Source organism: Pelophylax lessonae (assembly GCF_965119305.1).
Source record: "Pelophylax lessonae genome assembly, chromosome: 11".
In the NCBI taxonomy this organism is placed as follows: domain Eukaryota; kingdom Metazoa; phylum Chordata; class Amphibia; order Anura; family Ranidae; genus Pelophylax; species Pelophylax lessonae.
This window is the reverse complement of record NC_138778.1, coordinates 9246801-9252607: the sequence shown is the minus strand read 5'-3', so window position 1 is coordinate 9252607 and position 5807 is coordinate 9246801. Positions and strand designations below refer to the sequence as shown.

The window sequence follows — 5807 nt, the reverse complement described above, 5'->3', positions numbered from 1 at the left end:
AGGTGGAGGCCACTGAAATTTTTTTTCCTACTCATCTTTTCTCACTGTGTTTCACTAATTTTGCATTTGAGTCAGTGTCACTACTGGTAGCATGAGGCCATACCTGGACCCTATAGAGGTTTCACAGGCAGTCCAACTCCTACAGAATGGCACATAAATACGTGCCATTGCCAGAAGGTTTGCTGTGTCTCCCAAGAGCATGGAGGGGGTTCCAGGAGACAGGCAGTTACTCTAGGAGAGCTGGACAGGGCCATAGAAAGTCCTTAACCCATCAGCAGGACCGGTATCTGCTCCTTTGTGCAAGGAGGAACAGGATGAGCTCTGCCAGAGCCCTACAAAATGACCTCCAGCAGGACACTGGTGTGAATGTCTCTGACCAAACAATCAGAAACAGACTTCATGATGGTGGCCTGAGTGCCCAAAATCCTCTAGTGGGCCCTGTGCTCAATGCCCGGCACTGTGGACCTCGATTGGCATTTGCCATTGAACACCAGAATTGGGAGGTCCTCCACTGGCGCCCTGTGCTTTTCACAGATGAGAGGAGGTTCACCCTGAGCACATGTGACAGACGTGAAAGGGTCTGGAGAAGCCATGGAGAACGTTATGCTGCCTGTAACATCGTTCAGCATGACCGGTTTGGTGGTGGGTCAATGATGGTCTGGGGAGGCAAATCCATGGAGGGACGCACAGATCTCTACAGGCTAGACAATGGCACCCTGACTGCCATTAGGTATTGGGATGAAATCTTTGGACCCATGGTCAGACCCTACGCTGATGCAGTGGTTCCTGGGTTCCTCCTGGTGCACGACTTTGCCTGGTATCATGTGGTGAGAGTATAGAGCCAGTTCTTGTACGATGAAAGAATTGATACCATTGAATGTCCCCCCACGCTCGCCTGACCTTAATCCAACATAACACCTCCTGGACATTATGTTTTGTTCCGTCCGATGCCACCAAGTTGAACCTCAGTCTGTTCAGGAGCTCAGTGATGCCCTGGTCCAGATCTGGGAGGAAATACCCCAGGACACCATCCGTCTCATTAGGAGCATTCCCCGACGTTGTCAGGCATGCATACAAGCACGTGGGGGTCATACAAACTACTGAGGACCATTCTGAGTTGCTGCAATGAAATTTTAGCAAAATGGACTCGCCTGCTGCATCATTTTTTTTAAATTTGATTTTTGGGGTGTCTTTGAATTCAGCCCTCTGTAGGGTGATAATTTTCATTTTCATTAAATGATGTGGCATCCTTCCGTTCCTAACACATTACCCAGTCCATACCAGTATAGATCCTAACACATTACCCAGTCCATACCAGTATAGATCCTAACACATTACCCAGTCCATACCAGTATAGATCCTAACACATTACCCAGTCCATACCAGTGTAGATCCTAACACATTACCCAGTCCATACCAGTGTAGATCCTAACACATTACCCAGTCCATGCCAGTATAGATCCTGACACATTACCCAGTCCATGCCAGTATAGATCCTGACACATTACCCAGTCCATACCAGTATAGATCCTGACACATTACCCAGTCCATACCAGTATAGATCCTGACACATTACCCAGTCCATACCAGTATAGATCCTGACACATTACCCAGTCCATACCAGTATAGATCCTGACACATTACCCAGTCCATACCAGTATAGATCCTCACACATTACCCAGTCCATACCAGTATAGATATCCAGCACGGGATTTTTCCCCATTGAGATCTGCTGTGTTTTCAAAGTGTTCCTTTATTTTTTTTTGAGCAGTGTATATTAAGCTGAATCTCCATGATAGCAGCTACTCTGATTTGCTTTTCCACAACCTAGCTTTGGGGCTGTATAGTCGGACCCTGCTGAACTAGAATTTTAAGGGATGGCCTGGAACTGACGTTCGGCCACTGAGTTTCTACACTAGGCTATTTCTAGACCCCATTCTGGTACCAAGCTAGTCACAGAGCTCTTTTCAGGTCCAGAGACATTGGCATTGCCTCAGTACTTTTCCTTGTCGATACTTCAGAATTGCAAGATACTGTTTCGACCCTTATCGATGTTGTACACAATGGTGTCACTGTGGGGGGTTGCGGACCACACCTGGGTGACTCCCGCCAGAGGGGTGACACCAGGGTTGCCAACAATCTGTAAAAAATACGGCTGAAGGACAACTTTGGAACTACGAATGTGCAGTTTCAAAGCTGATTGGGCTCGGATATGCTCAGCCATTTTCGGCCGGGAGGGCGCATGCGCAGTGAGTCAGTGACCTCATAGTGTCACCTGGCGCCATGTTTGAATGAATGGCACCACAACACGCATGCCTCCCGAGTCCTGACCCGAAAACCAGATCACATCACCATGCCACTGTGAGCAGCACGGACATGGAGTCCCAGAGAATAGACTCCTGCCCTTCACCATCCATGGTAGACATAAACAAAAAGAAGGGCGCACCAGCCTAGTGCATTATCCTCAGTAGGCTTTTTATTGATAAATTATTAAAAAATGGCTACTCACAAACATGCGATGTAAACCAGCATATCAACTCCATCAAACAACATCCATGATGTAAGAGTTCAATATCTCATGAAAGTGAAAGCTTAACGCGTTTCGAGGCAATGCCTCTTCCTCAGAGCCTAAGGGCCATGACTGAACCCTTGGTGTATATATAGTAGAAAGAGCCTCTACATGACCCTTAAGATTAGGGGAGGTCTTTGTGCTTTGTTGACCACCCTGGTCATAGAGGGCAGCAAGGCTTAGCCATTAGTGGATGCCAAATGAAAGTCCCGGGATAGAGGCAGTCTGAGAACCTGATTCTAAGCGCAGGAGCACGGTGCCAAGCATCACAATTTTCCTTCACCATCCATCCATGGCTGCTGGATACTCCCACGCCACTGTGAGTACGGCTATGGTGACAATCTCTGGCTATCCCTTGTATCATGTCTGCACAGTCTCTATACAACTCTCGTATCTTCTCTTCAGTCTTTGACCATTGCTTGTATCATGTCAACTTTCTATGGCTATCCCTTGTATCATGTCTGCGACTGGGGGGGGGGGGGGGGTAACACCATGTTTTACCGCACCAGGTGACACCAAACCTTGTAATGCCACTAGTGGTACGTACTACTGTATCTGGAGGATCAGCCTGCTGTCTCCAGTTTTCTAGTATCCAATCTTCCTGTAGGGGGCAGTATCACTTGACCGTTTATGACTGTCCATTTCCCTGAGGATTTTATGGTGAGTAAAAAAAAAAATGATATTTTTATTATATAGTAATGACTCCGGGCGTTTCTCATGAAGGTTATATTGTACAATGAAGAACAGTCTGTTGGGGTGGGGGGTTGGGAGCGCACTGCTGATCATTTTGTGGATCACACATTTTGCATATTTAGTGCCAAATCCGACGGCTGACAATGTGACAATTTGTATTTATTGACATTCATGATTGTGTCAGATGTTATTTAATGTCTTTGAAGTAAGTGAATGTTTTCAGAGTTTTCTAAAATAAAACATTTCACTGACTGCAGCGTCTTCCATGGTTTTATGTTACTCTCTGGGCTGGATCACTAATTTGTATTTCTTCCAGGGGGTTCCCTCATACTCAGTGCCAGAATTCCCCGATATTGATTGGAGGTGGAGAATGGTGAAGGGTCAGGGCTGGAACATAATAGGCTGTGATTGGGGATTTTTAAAAAAAATAAGAAATGTGAGTTCTTGTCTGTGACGTTTCTCGTCATATTTGGAGTCGTGCAGAAATGGTGCCCATATGGCGGAATCCACCGGAATCCAGTATTGTCAGTATATGGGACTTTCCACAGGGCTTTAATCACCTCCCCACACTTTACCCGTTCTGTCATTGATTACCGCCAGTCTGTCTACTTTTCTTTGTTCTTCTGTTAGACATGGTAAATTGGGGGAATAGCTGGAGAAAATTTGCAAAGAAAGAAAAAGTGACACATCTAAAGATTGTGCCATGTTAGTGCCCGTACCGAAACACCTGACTCTCTGTACCACCTACATGTGCCTGAACCTCTGCTTCACCTGCATATACCCAACTGTCTGCTCCAGCCTCATCCCCCTGCCCCTTTTCTCCACTTTACATCTATATTTCATCTGGGGGCACCCATCTGTCCTTTCAGGGTTTTTATCTGTCTGGTCAGGGCCCCCAGCCATCCTCTCAGAGTCCACATTTATCCTCTTAGGTCCACCATCAGACTGGAGGGCCACCAGTTTGACACCCCTGAGATTCTATCCTCTCAGGGCCCACATCAATCCTCTTGGAACCCCTATCTGTCCTGCTGTGCCACCATCTCCTCTCAGGGTCCCCCATCCATCCTTCCAGGGGCTCCTATCTGTTTTCTCAGGGCCACCATCTCTGCTCTCAAGGTTCATATCTATTCTGTTGGTCCCCAAATCTGTCTCTTCAGGCCCCCCATCTGTCCACTCAGGGCCGCATCTATCCTTTTATAACCCCTCTCTATGCTCTCAGTGGGCAAACATATTGAAGTCACACTATTCAAAACACTGAAAATAATCCTGCCACTTTATAAAACCCTGGTTCGGCCACACCTAGAGTATTCTGTCCAGTTCTGTTCAGCAATCCTCAGAAAGGATGTGCTGGAACTGGAAAGAGTCAGAAGAAGGGCAACTAAACTAATTAGGGCAGTGGTCCTCAACTCCGGTCCTCAGGGCCCACTAACAGGCCAGATTTTAAGTATTACCTTGGGAAGATGCAGACTAGAGTACTGCAATCACTGAGCAGCAAATTATATCACCTGGGATGTATTCCAGTTATCTTGCAAACCTGGCCTGTTAGTGGGCCCTGAGGACCAGAGTTGAGGTTCACTGAATTAGGGGATTGGAGGACCTTAATTATGAAGAGCGATTACAAGCGCTTAATTTCTCCTTGGAGAGGAGACGCCTGAGAGGGGACATGATAGCGATTTACAAATATATCCATGGCGATCCCAGCATAGGTAGGAAACTAGTTCCAAGGAGTGCAAGAAGACACGTGGCCACACGATGAGATTAGAGGAGAGCCGGTTTAACCTTATGCTGCGTAAGGGGTTCTTCACTGTAAGGGCGGTGAGAATGTGGAACTCTCTTCCACAATTGGTGGTAGCTGCAGGGAGTGTGGCTACTTTTACAAGATTCTTGGACGTACATCTCACAGATCACAACAATCAGGGTTATGGGAAATGATCAGGCCGCTCACACACACACACCTGTACAGGTTGAACTGGATGGACTGATGCCTTTATTCAACCTTGACTACTATGTAACTATTAGAATTGAATAACATTAAATTCCTTAGAGCCTAAGGGAAGCCAAATTACAAACAGAAAAATCATAACAAAGGACTTAACTTACAGTCATTAGTATGCGTCCCTTGTACTGATTCCTTTTCTGTTAGTGGAAATCCTTTTCAGTCCATACCTGCTCCCACCTCTGCTGCCCTATTATTTCAGTGCAGCGGGGGTTAATTCAGCAAAGAGGCTTTCACAGGCTTTAATCAAGAGAGCCCAACTATGCTAACCCTTTTTACCCAGATTTGCCATTCATAGGAGCTGTACTATAGCTTCTATTAATGGTAAATGATCTAGTAGTTGGTAGTTGGTTGATAGCTCTGCCCCCTTCATTCATAGATCCTGTTTCATTTATAGAAGCTGTAGTACAGCTTCTGTGAATGGAGGAGGGAGTATTTTCGGGCTCTCTTGATGAGAACCTGTGACAGACTGTGAGTTCTATTAACCCCCCGTTGCATTGGAGGATGGTCAGGGGGAGGTGGGGGCAGGACTGAGGAAGGTTTCTACCA

At 46.5% G+C, this 5807-nt stretch overlaps 1 long non-coding RNA gene across 1 annotated transcript; it reads right to left on the bottom strand.

The window, feature by feature from the left end:
- Positions 1-1830: 1830 nt before the first annotated feature.
- LOC309567003 lies at positions 1831-2112 on the bottom strand. The gene is made up of 2 exons (XR_014225908.1): positions 1917-2112; positions 1831-1882 (listed from the first exon to the last, which is right to left on the bottom strand). It is a non-coding gene; the product is annotated as an uncharacterized lncRNA (long non-coding RNA).
- Positions 2113-5807: the final 3695 nt, after the last annotated feature.